We start from the raw sequence: 13,732 nt of genomic DNA, 5'->3' as shown, positions 1-13,732 counted from the left end.
TAGTCAAAAAATTTATGTCCGACCTCTCTAATTGACTCGATCCACTGTTCGGCGAGAGCAAAAATCGTCGCTCCTCTGACGTAAGGGCGTATCACGATTTCCGCTTGAGCCTCAGAACGCATGGACTTATACGTAGAACAGGGCTCACGTGCAAATTGAGATACGCTCTTACGTCGGAGAGACAGCGAAATGACGAAAATAAGTGGTGGAAAGATGCCTTTTTTTTGTTTTTTATTACTTCAATTCAACGGTTGTAAACTCAAAAGAATCAAGCGAACGGAATGGAGGCCAGGTTGCAAACTCGCCCACCTCAGAGGCGAGGCGGGATAATCAATTATCGATATTATCCCATGAAGCCACGGTAAAGAATCGATTATCATGGTGTTCCTTGCAAACACCCAACTTCTTGAGATTTATCGACCCTTTTCCATAGGTTTAAATGGCAGATCAATCGATAAATCGCAAAGCACGCTACGCCACTGATTCAGGCGGTGCTCCTTTTCCTCTGCACACGAGTTTCGCTCGTCTAGAGGTGAAGATGAAAATTATGTATAGGGTATCGGAAACTTAAACATTTTTCCTGGGTGATTCTTGAGCCAATGCAAATTTTTTAATATATCTTTCTCATTTATTCTTTCTCATGGTAATACAAAAGCGCGTCAACTTTGATTTCTGGATGACTGAAATCGGGAATAAAATCAACAATTTGATGTCTCCAAGCGAAAGCGACGACTGTTAAATTCCTCTTGTACACCTTAAGTGTCCTCACATAAGGATAGTACCATCCCTGCCAGGTTCCCATTCTTTGGCCACTTTTCGTGAATGCCTTTCCCGGGATCACTATGATGTCAAGACCACCTGAAAATTACAAATATGTTTCAAAAAAGAAGAAGGAAAATAGGTCTCGTAGGCACGTTATTTCCGGAATTATAGTATGGATTTTGAAGGATTGTAGTGGAGCTTTTGCATGTGCTAGGAGTTTACGGTTTAAGTACTGATCCATGTAAAATTTTGCAAGAAACGCGACGGTTCCACTGGTTTTCTTTGAAGTTAACTCCACTTTGTTTGGAGACTCCAAAACCGAAAACACTGCTAATGTACAGGGTGTTTCAGACCACCCGTACCAGGCCTTTTTCTCGGTTGGTATAGGTCGTACGAAGTCGGAGACCGCGGGGTTGAATAGGGAATTGACCCCAAGGAATCCGAATTTCGTGGTCCCGAAACCCCCCCACCCCCCCTTGGGGGGTAAAGGGGGGGTCACGATGCTAAAAGTCACGGTTCCCGACCGAATTGCGGATAGATCGCATCAGAATTGAAAAGCACGGAAAATTTCACGTGGAATTGACCCCTAAAAATCCAAAATCGGACCATCCAAGGCCCAAAAATGATCCCCTAAAGAGGGGGACAGTACCCCCTCCATAATTTCTCTTTGGTCTCAAAATTGACGTAGATTCTCCAGAAAAAGACAGTTTCCCAGGTAATCGACCTCGAGAAATCCAAATTTCATGGTCCCGAAGCTCCTCTAGCACCCCTTGGGGGTAAACGGGGGGGCCCAATTTTAAAAATCGGGGCTCCTTTCCGAATCGCAAATTGATTGCATCCAAATTGAGGAGCAAAACACATTTACATCTTAAGTGACTCCTAAGAGTTCTAATAGACCCCCTGAACGGCAGAAAGTAACTCCCTGAGGAGGGGGGCTTCGCCCCCGCCAAAAATTTCTCAAGATTCCTCTTTGGTCGCAAAATTGACGTCGATTCTCCAGAAAAAGACGGTTTCCCATGTAATCGACCCCGAGGAGCTCAGGGAACATGAAATTTAGAGTCCTCGGGGTCGATTACATGGGAAACCGTCTTTTTCTGGAGAATCGACGTCAATTTTGCGACCAAAGAGGAATCTTGAGAAATTTTTGGCGGGGGCGAAGCCCCCCTCCTCAGGGAGTTACTTTCTGCCGTTCAGGGGGTCTATTAGAACTCTTAGGAGTCACTTAAGATGTAAATGTGTTTTGCTCCTCAATTTGGATGCAATCAATTTGCGATTCGGAAAGGAGCCCCGATTTTTAAAATTGGGCCCCCCCGTTTACCCCCAAGGGGGGCTAGAGGAGCTTCGGGACCATGAAATTTGGATTCCTCGTGGTCGATTACCTGGGAAAACCGTCTTTTCCTGGAGAATCTACGTTCAAAGAACTGAAAACCCCCCAATTAATATAATGTAGAGTGCAATACTTTTTAAACAGCGAAAATTTTTAATTTCCCAATCGCGATGGTCGTAAGATTCCCGCAAATTCGGCCAGAGGAAACATAGCACCATTTCAAGGCTATCGCGCAGTGAGCAGGCGGGTATGTCTATTCGTCCGGATTTTTTAAGGGCGTGCCGGAAGTACTGAAGAAGTGTGAAAATTCCGCAAGAATAGGTCCGGAACTTTTCCCTTCATGCCACGCGCGTGTTTTTTAATGAAGCTTGGAAAGTATGCAATCCCCTGCCTGTTGATTCTCAGAGTAATATTTGCCTGCAAGATTTTAGATTGCGGAGTTCCTCAAGCCATCACTGACCAAAAACTCCGGCCGTGGAAGCCGTGCTTACGGGCTATGTAGACATACCGTTCGCGTTCCGGGCTCAGAGACCAAAAGTTCCAGAGTTAGCACCTTGAGCTGTTGAAGTTACGGCTCCAGCACCCGGAACTTTCGGTCTATGAGCCCGGAACGCGGACGGTATGTTCACATATCCCGCAACTTTTTTCCAGTGTGCATTAACGAAGTTTTATGTATCATTTTGGCGCAATTCGAGCGAGAATTTTTTCAAATGGAGGTACCAACTGAAAAATACTTTCTCTACCCTAGGGTAGCGAGAAAGTTAAAATACTGAATACTTTTTCAGGAGGTACTGGATTTCTTGGGAATGCACTAAGAGTACAGCAACTGCTTTTGACCAGCCTGTTTACTTAGACACCCTGGAAGCGAGCAACAATTCGAACTCCGGAGTATGTATGCGGAGTCTGCGATAAGCTTGGCTGGTGGCGACTGACAAGGGGAGTCTACGAAGTGACATCCTGGGATTGGGTTCATTTTGCTTGTACATGAAGAAGAGACAAATCTAAGGTTGACGTATTTTTTTTTAGCCGCCAACTCCCAACCGTTCTCGAGATATCGATTTTTAAAGTTACGATTTTTGCACGTTTCCGCGCGGAGTTCCGGCGAGTCAACTGAGCGCCGGCAAGCTGCACGAAGCGTGTTTCCTATCAGCGCTGCAGACCGGCCATCCCCATCAACAGCTCCGTGGCCGAGTGGTAGAGTGTTCGCCTGCAGTTCCACTGTTCGCGGGTTCGAATCCCGCTCCGTGCCGTGACTTATAGGGTACGCCGCAATGCGTTTTTACAAGTTTTCTTTATTTTTATCACACAGCAAGGGGTCCGCCCCCTGGCCGCTACGCGGCCCAACCCCCGGGGCGAAAAGGCGCGTTTCGCGGCGAGCGAAATCATCGAAATCGACCGTTGACGGTTGCAAATTCAGAGTAAGGAAAAAGTCATTAAGAATATTGTGTGGTGGGAAATTTTTATTTGAAACATCATTTTATCATTCAATTGAAATTATTTACCCAGTAACCGTCAACGGTCGATTTCGATGATTTCGCTCGCCGCGAAGCGCGCCTTTTCGCCCCGGGGGTTGGGCCGAGCAGTGGCCAGGGGGCGGACCCCTTGGTGTGTGATAAAAATAAAGAAAACTTGTAAAAACGCATTGCGGCGTACCCTAAAAGCTACGGCACGGGGCGGGATTCGAACCTGCGGTCAATGGAACTGCAGGCGAACACTCTACCACTCGGCCACGGAGCTGTTGATGGGATGGCCGGTCTGCAGCGCTGATAGGAAACACGCTTCGTGCAGCTTGCCGGCGCTCAGTTGACTCGCCGGAACTCCGCGCGGAAACGTGCAAAAATCGTAACTTTAAAAATCGATATCTCGAGAACGGTTGGGAGTTGGCGGCTAAAAAAAAATACGTCAACCTTAGATTTGTCTCTTCTTCATGTACAAGCAAAATGAACCCAATCCCAGGATGTCACTTCGTAGACTCCCCTTGTGAGAAAAACTGCCCGTTGACGCGGGAAACTTGAAAAAGCGTGTTACAAACCACACGCAGATTTCAGATTTTTTGATGTGCCCAACTTGATTTTCGAGTTACTTTACTCTTACAAAGAGTATTCAGTCGGCTGTATCTCTTGCGTGCAAGCGTGCGAGCGACCCACTCTGAAATCAAGCACGGAATTACTGGTACAGCGGCTTTGGTATGTGATGTGGTATCACGCCTTTTTGAAGGAAACTCCTCCTTTCGGACTCCGCGGAGTAGGTACGTGATGTGGTATCACGCGGAAATGAGGGGAAATATTGGCGTTCCACTTGTGTTGTAAAAACACCGTGTTCATTCTGTTAAAGTTTTCATCGTGGAGACCTCAAAACCAGTCCGAATAGAGTTGAAATTTCAAATATTTTCCAGATGTGTTGAATGCGACGGTTCGGAAGTACCGTATGCTAAAAGTAAAAAAATCAACGTAATTTTTCCGCATATATTCTGCGTCACGGAAGCCCCGAAACCCGTTCCAATAGATTTAAAACTTCAAAAAATTTCCGAGAGAGACCTTCCGGTAGTAAGGGGGCCCTCGCCCCCTCCCCGCTCCAAGCAAAATGACGCTGGTACGCATCTGAAATCTGGCATCAGTGTGTGGTGTGATCATGTGGCAGTGAAGGTGCGAATCCTCACAACCCTCCGTTCACCTCTATGGAAGGGGAGGCCTGAATCGAAATTTCGCCACTTTTGATCGTCTAACATGCTATTCACTACTGTATCACCCAAAAAAAATCACATCTGATAGAGTACAAATCTAATAGGAGATAGAATAACGTCCTTTTAATGGACGGAATTAACATCAAAATATTCGAGATTTCAGTCTATGTCCAACTTTTCCTAATGGCTCGTTCGAGTAAGCGAGTTCTTCCTAATCGCGTTGGTCGTAAGATTCCCGCAAATTCGGCCAGAGGAAACTAGCACCATTTCAGGGCTATCGCCCGGTGAGCAGGCGGGTGTGTCTATTGGTCCGGATTTTTTAAGGGCGTTCCGGAAGTACTGAAGAAGTGTGGAAATTCCGCAAGAATAGGTCCGGAACTTTTCCCTTCATGCCACCGCGTGTTTTTTAATAAAGCTTGGAAAGTATGCAATACCCTGCGCGTTGATTCTTAGAGTAGTATCTGCCTGCAAGATTTTAGACTGCGGAGTTCCTCAAGCCATCACTGACCAAAAACTCCGGCCGTGGAAGCCGTGCTTACGGGCTATGTAGACATACCGTTCGCGTTCCGGGCTCAGAGACCGAAAGTTCCAGGGTTAGCACCTGGAGCTATTGAAGCTACGGCTCCAGCACCCGGAACTTTCGGTCTATGAGCCCAGAACGCGGACGGTATGTCCACATATCCCGCAAGTTTTTTCCAGTGTGCATTAACGAAGTTTTATGTGTCATTTTGGCGCAATTCGAGCGAGAATTTCGTCAAATGGAGGTGCCAACTGAAAAAATACTGAATACTTTTCAGGAGGTACTGGATTTCTTGGGAATGCACTGGAAGTACAGTAACTGCTTTTGACCAGCCTGTTTACTTAAACACCCTGGAAGCGAGCAACTATTCAAACTCCGGAGTAGGTATGCGGTATCAGCCGAAATTGAAGGAGAATCTTAGGCTTTTTCCGAGTTTAGATTACCGACGTTTATGATTATCATGCTCACGTCGATGTAAAAATCGCATTTTTTTCGCAACAATGATGTAGAAATTGTGTGTACTTTTATGTGATTTAGGAATCGCAAGAAATTCGCGGGGGAAATTTTTTTGAATGAATTTATTGAGGATACTTTATGAAGTGGAGGGAGGAGCCTAGAATGATTGCGATGATCGGCGGCTGAGTAATTGAAGTAAGGGCGCCTCATAGCTTGTCCCTTTGACCTTGGTCGGAAGTCTGCTATAATCTCGATACATTTATTTTAACTATTTGATGACGAGATTGCATACCCGACCTAATGAAGGAACTTTTAGAGATTGTGGTGATATGCAGCTGATCTATATGTCAAATTGAAGTGTATCAAATTAAGTGTAACAAGGTGGAAAAATGGTGCTGGGTCCACACCATTACGCGGGGAAATCAAAGCCAAGGAGTTCCAAAAATTATAATTAGAGTCAAAAGTAATTTTTTTTAACTCTAATGAGTACCAGTAGGAAACTGAGTAAAATAAAATTATTTTCGAATCTAATCATAATTTTTGGAACTTCTTGGCTTTGATTTCCCCGCGAAATGGTGTGGACCCAGCAACATTTCTCCACCTTGTTACGTACAGTTCAGGCCACTTCTTAGTGTTTTACTCTCTCAAATTAAGTGCTGAGTGTATCATGCTAAGTTGAAAGGTAACACGCAAGTCCAATTTTCAGGCGTATGCTTTACTTTTTTAGAAGCTACAAAGATTTTGGTAACAACATTCGTAGATCCAGGAGCACGCAACTATGCGCAAATCGGCATAATCGTTCAGCACTAACGCTTTTTCGAACGTGTACATCGTCGCTCCTCTGACTTATCCCTCTCAATTTCCACATGAGTCCTGTTTGACATATAAATCTTTCAGTCTAGGGCTCACGGCCAATTGGACGTATTTATGCTAAAATGAACTATGTTGCACGTAAACCCTATGCACATAGTTCTTTTAGCATAAATACGCCCAATTGAGATACGCCCTCGCGGCAAAATCTCCATTTAAATCTTCCGTCACATTCTTACGGCGCAATGGTACAACTATTTGAACTCTCCGGAATGCGTGAGGTATGACGCCGCATTAGAAGGCGTTTTCAAAACAGCCGAGTTCCGTAATCGGAATAATCGTTTTGCATAGTTCATATTATTTTGTTTCCATTGCTAACCACTTGTTTAATTAAAATCCTCCCATAAAAACCACCCATTTGTTAAATACAATTCTAGCTGAAGCGCACTTAAGCGCATTCATGACTGCCAAATTTCAGAGGAAATCGACACGCCGAGCGTGCATGGAGGCATTTCAATTGTAATTTTCCGTCGCATTTCGAAGGCGCAATGATACAACTATTTGAACTCTCCAGAATGCGTGAGGTATCACGCCGCATTTGAAGGCGTTTCCAAATTAGTCAAGTTCCAATACCCGGATTATCGTTTTGCATAGTTCATATTCTTTTGTTATATGCCGTGCCACTTGTTTATTTTTAATCCTCGTAGAAAAACCACCCATTTGTAAATACAATTCTAGCCGAGGCGCACTTCAGCTATGCATTCACCTCTGCAAAAATTTCAGAGGAAATCGACAAGCCCAGCGTGCATGAAGGCAGGCCCGCCACAAGGGGGGGGATACTGGGTCTCTGGTACCGGAGCCGGAGTGTTTTCCGTGAAAAACCACCACAAATTCACATCACGGTTCGTTTCAGAGGAAGGTAAATGAAATTGTGTTGCCCACTCAAAATTCCTTCGTGATCTTAAAGTAGGATGCTTACACAGTCATTTAAGCCTAAAATGAAAATATTCTGTCGAGCTCTACGAAAATAAAATCGATTTTTGTGTTTTTGGCGCTAAAATGGCCTTCAAAGACGATCGATGATTCAATTCCGATGGGTTGTGCATATGTAAAATGGTACATGTGTGATGGACTCTACGTATTTTTGGACCAGGAATCGATTGAGCAGGGTCCTGAATCGGTCCGAAGCTTCATTGACTGAAAAATGGGCCTTTTTTGGATTTTAGGGGTGTTTTGGGCCCATTTTCCCCCAATTTTGGCGTGAAAAAACCTGTGCCGTCATGGGTAATGATTATCGGGTCATTTCGGGCGGACCATCGAATGCACTTGGTCCCGAGACACTCCGGGGCTTCCGGAGTGATACAGGGTTTTCGAGATACAGGGGATCAAAGTCCCCGATTTTCACTCAATTCTGCAGGTATTTTAATGTTCAATTCCGACTATAAATTGATTTCTGATTTAGATATCGAAGCGCATTTTGCGGTGGTTGATTCAGCTAGTGAGGGTTTGTGAAATATGTAGAAAAATCCACCACACGTAGCTGAATCAACCACCGCAAAATGCGCTTCGATATCTAAATCAGAAATCAATTTATAGTCGGAATTGAACATTAAAATACCTGCAGAATTGAGTGAAAATCGGGGACTTTGATCCCCTGTATCTCGAAAACCCTGTATCACTCCGGAAGCCCCGGAGTGTCTCGGGACCAAGTGCATTCGATGGTCCGCCCGAAATGACCCGATAATCATTACCCATGACGGCACAGGTTTTTTCACGCCAAAATTGGGGGAAAATGGGCCCAAAACACCCCTAAAATCCAAAAAAGGCCCATTTTTCAGTCAATGAAGCTTCGGACCGATTCAGGACCCTGCTCAATCGATTCCTGGTCCAAAAATACGTAGAGTCCATCACACATGTATCATTTTACATATGCACAACCCATCGGAATTGAATCATCGATCGTCTTTGAAGGCCATTTTAGCGCCAAAAACACAAAAATTGATTTTATTTTCGAAGAGCTTGACAGAATATTTTCATTTTAGGCTTAAATGACTGTGTATGCATCCTACTTCAAGATCCCCAAGGAATTTTGAGTGGGCAACACAATTTCATTTACCTCCCTCTGAAACGAACCGTGACATGCAACCCTTGTTTCGGAAGAAAAAGTGAAAAATTTACCCTAAAAATTTCGCAAAAGGTGAATAGATTTTCAGAAACACGCTGGGGCACTGTAGAATTCTTCTTAAATTTTCAAATAAGTATACTTCTTGGAAAATTTCTATCTATTTTCAAGATTTTCAGTACAGAGGGATATTTTTAGTAACTGCGTTTCATTTTCTTCCGTCGTCAGATGCTAATGAGTCTCCAGTCTGGGCATCCTCGACTTCAATGGCTCATGGCTCAACTCCCTTGCCATGGACAAACGAAGGGGGAGTCCAAGGGGGCCTGGCCCTCTTAGAACTGAAAATAGTATCATATGCCCCCCCCCCCCAAAAAAAAAAAAAAATTCCAGATGTTTTGAATGCAACAATTCGCAAGTATTTTGTGCTGAAAGTAGAAAAAAAACATAATTATTCCGCAGAAATTGATGGAAAAATTCTTTATGGAAGCTTCACAATGCGTCCGATTAGTCGTATAAATTCTAAAATTTCTCGGGGGATGCCCCTCGGACCCCCCCCCCCCTCCTTGCTTGGGGCCCGGACTTTAAAACTGGTACCAGGGCCCGAGATGGGATGTGGCGGGCCATAGGTCATGCAGCGGCGCCTACAAACCTAACAGGGATACTACTCGCATTGCGCAATGCGTGAAGTATCCCTGTTAGGTTTGTAGGCGCCTGTTTGCCCGCCGCGCTGCGGAGTCCCACGGCGCCTCAAGCAACTATTTCGCAAAAGAGGTGTTGCACAGTATCATATGAAATTGAAGGCGCTCTAACGCATCAAGTCTGACAGGCATCCTTTAAAGAGTACGAGCTTTCCTCGCAAAATAAATCAAGATACTGAAACGTCTGGAATATGCCCGGCATCACACTTGACACGGGCTCGCTCTGGGGGCGTAAACAGCGTAAATCTCGGGGGCGCCTAAAAGGCAAAGTCTCCACCAATCCGCAAATTTTAGGAGCCACGGATAGCTCATTTGGTAGAATGATAACAAGGCAACAATCAGGAGTTGTTGAGATTTGATTTAATAATCATAGACAAAGTACATAGATCAAATTCCAGAACAACGAAACCGAAAAACACAACTAAATCTTCTCCAAAATCTTCGAAACTTCCAAAAACTCTCCAAAACTACCGAAACTCAAAAAGAGACAAAAACTACAGCTAGCACACCAGGACTTGGCGGGAGGCAACGGTGGGTTGACTGTATGTTGCTGATCCTCGATGTCGGGGGTCTCGCGGAGGCTGCTGACGGATTTTCACTCAAAACGTCGACGGAAGGGTTGAACCGCACTCTAGGACCTGGGGAGGCAAGTGTCGCTTGACTCAGTGTTGCTGATCCGAAATGCCGTGGTCTCGCGGAGGTTGTTTCAACACCGCCGAAAAACACTTTGAGGACGCAGAGATAGAATTTTTGCACCTGGGCGTTGCACGGAGTCGCGACATTTCCCGTGCCGGCGAAGATGAGCGACTGACTTGAGAAAATTTCCGGAAAACGCGCGTCACCGTGCACCGCTGCCGCTTCCCACGTCCCGCGCGTCCTGCCCCTTTACGCCAATAGCATCTCACGAAAAGTGCTGATCAATCTAGAGTCCCTTTATACTGAGAGTCAAGACAATGCGAATCCATTTCTGATTGGTCAACCGGATTTTAGGCCTTCACAGTGTCACAAACGGGAATAAAGATTACATTTTCACCAATTGCAAAGATTATAATCTGGAATGGACCGAGGAATTTCGGGTTCGACAAGGAACAAACGGAATGAAAGAAGGAACGGAGAAAGGAATTTAAGAATGAGCCGATCAAAGATTACGAAAAACGTTCAATTTCTGTAATCTTTATTCCCGTTTGTGACTCCATGAGGGGTGTTGTCTTGACTCTCAGTATAAAGGGACTCTAGATCAATCCAGCGCTGGCCACGGTTCACACGGGAAACAAGAGCAAGACTTAACCTATATGATGTCACAATATTTCCTCCTGGCTGAGCCGCTGTCCGGCGAGGAATCCCACCACAGTCCTCCGGCGTGCGATCCGCGCTATTTTCCCAGTAGGTACAAGGACAGCATGAATAATTTTTAGGTTTAGGGCGCAATTTCCGTTTCACTCAATTGAGTGGCGTTTATGAATGTAGACATTAAGCTTGCATCGTCAAATGCGGAAGTCAAGCGCTCGACTATTCGGACTCCGGGTAGGTATGTGAATTGGCATCACTCGAAAATGAAGGAAAATCTTTGCATTTCACCTGTCTCAAATTAATGACTGCTGCGTTAAATGTGGGAATCAAACGCGCAGCTATTCGGACTCGGAAGTTGGTATGTGGTGTGTATAGAATCGACTCGAATTTTTATACCACTTTTTTAGCTTACTGGGATTGGACTTTGAAAAATGTCCATCGGCGCCAAGTTAAGATATCTCTGGAAAATGACCGCAAAATCCCATGCTTCGGGTGGTTATCCGGAGTAAAAGGTGAGATACATAATTAATGGTTTTCTCGCCGTTTATACTGGGGCTATAACTTTTAGATCGTCTCAAATTTCTTGGATTAAAACTCCAGAAAATGTAGTCCATAGTTGCGAAAATAGCATTGGGAAATGAACTCCGAATTCCGTGTTCGAGACTCCAAGCGAAGGAAACTGGAATGGGAGCGTACATTTTTGGGGTTTTTTTTCCGACCAGTTGCCATCAACTTGATCATTAAAAGCGCGATTTTGATACTATCTGATGGAATGTGCGACAATTTGCTTGGACGCGGAAATATCGTTCGAAAGACTACTCAATTTTCCAAGCTCCAGATTGACAGCCGAGGAAACTGGCATGGGAGCATGTCTGTTTTGTTGCTTTCCGACCAGTCGCATTGACTCCATTATTTATTGAGCGGTTTTATTTTCCTTGGTTTCAACTTTCAAAAATTTCAATAGGCGCGAAATATCCTTGAAAAACTATTGATACATTCGAGCTGAACATGCTGACAATATATTAACAAATGAACAGGCTCATTGTGTGTGTGTCATTTTATTTATTTTATGCAACGCGTATGTAAATATAATGGGCGTTCCATCTTCTGTTTCAGAATCGATAGTTACGAGCCTCTCATAAGGTATGTTGTTTCAATTTTCTTGCTTGACACAATTTTTTTTTCAGTTATTCATACGATATTCTATCTTAAATTTTACGGTGCGCATTTTTGAAGTTCGTATACTTAACAGTTGGAAAACCCCCGTTTTTACAGCGCGATTGAGTTGAAAAACGCGTATTTTTTCTTTTTTGCTTTTTAGATTTTGCTGTCTTGACCATCCCTTGTGCGGCTCAGCATGATGACATTTTTCAATATTAGTTTCTCCTTGCGTTACGCAAGTTTGGCGATACGCCTACTTTTCTCCACCGCGTTAAAGTCTCTAAAGTGATTCCTGTATTTCGCCGTCTTGCCGTACATGGATCCACGAGAAAAGTAATAAGAACAATAATCACTACAGCGTGCTGATTATTGAAATAGATAGGCAAAGAGCAAATCCATAAACGAAGAAGGCAAAAATGAGTATGGAGCGATCCTATTCGTTGAAATGGGTGGTTCCTATACACTGAAAAAGACAATTATGGACTGACTGTAGGGTTTCCCGTGAGTTGCCATTAGTTAGTCTGTTACATGCTATACCTACCATTCACTTCCTCCAATAGGATTCCTACATATTCCTTTTATCTTCTTTGTCTAGACCTTTGTCTATCAATTTCAATAATCGGTCCGATGAGACTTTTACAGTTCAAAATGTCTCGTCGGTCTCGAGAGAATGGATAGAAAAAAAAATGCCCTATCGATTTTGTGAGAAACACTTTATTTTTCTGATTTTTAAGTGTCATTTCTCAATTTTCCCCCCAACTTTTGTGAGGTCACAAATGTGAACGATTTCCAAAGATATTTGAATTATTTTTTGATCGAAGTGTTCTAAGAACAAAGACTTTAGAAGCACAAATGCACATTTCTCTCATCTCCTCCGTGTTGGAATCACCGAGGAGCTGTTTTTGCCTACTCGTCAAAACGAAGGAAGAGTATGACCAGCGCAGCATCTGATTGTGAGAACAAGGTCTGAGAGAGCAAAAATAGATCGCGGTTAGCGATTAGCCTTCATCTGAACGGTTAGGCAAAAACAAAGCGAATTAGATTACTGCAGTGGAATACTATTTCTGGCTCATTTCAGAAACAACATATGTGATGCTGTTCATCATACTACATACTTTGATCAGTATCAATCGGTCTACCTCTCTTACATTAGCTTTGCAGTTAATTTTATGTCTTGACAAAAGTTCTCCGTGAATCAGCGGATGTGCTATTTTTCAAAATCGCTGTCGATATCTGCTTCAAATTTAAATGCCCACGGCTCATTCTTTAGAGGATTTGTTCTATAATAATTTTTTTGGTTAAACCGTATTTCCTGCACGGACATCGAAATACACAACTTTGAAAACTGTGCACGCGATTTTCTCCAAACTGAAGAACTCTCTATCCGCTATTCAAACATAAAATAGAAGTTTCTTTTGCAAAATGTAGGTAGTTCATCTATTATCATCCTCCGAGGTTCATTTAATTTTTGTATCGGCAACGAGTATGGATTTTTCTTAGATCTTACACAGACATGATTGGGGAATAAATTACAAGAAGAAATCATTAAATATTTTGAGGCAGAATACTTCAAGGGCTTCCGCGCAAATTCACATTTATGAAATGAAATTTGGTGAAGTTCTGATACAAAGATAATAAAGTACGACCGGAATCCACGATATAATCCGTGCCGATGAAAAACGCCGGATCAAGTTACGCTTTCCACTCATTGTTTTAGATAGTTTAGACCGAATCCAGACGAAATTCTCTGAAAAATATAGTGAGAGAAATATTCCAGAGTTTCCCTCATAATTCATATTTTTCCAAGGTAACGTGGCCATCGTCCGAAGGCTCATACGACGTTTTTCCTCCAAACGGCACGACAGGCGAAAAGACATTAGCGTTTTCGGGAGAAGAAGAAGGA

This window comes from Bemisia tabaci, chromosome 5 (genome assembly GCF_918797505.1).
Source record: "Bemisia tabaci chromosome 5, PGI_BMITA_v3".
Classification (NCBI taxonomy): Eukaryota; Metazoa; Arthropoda; class Insecta; order Hemiptera; family Aleyrodidae; genus Bemisia; species Bemisia tabaci.
The sequence above is the reverse complement of the archived record's forward strand: the minus strand, read 5'-3'. Positions refer to the sequence as shown.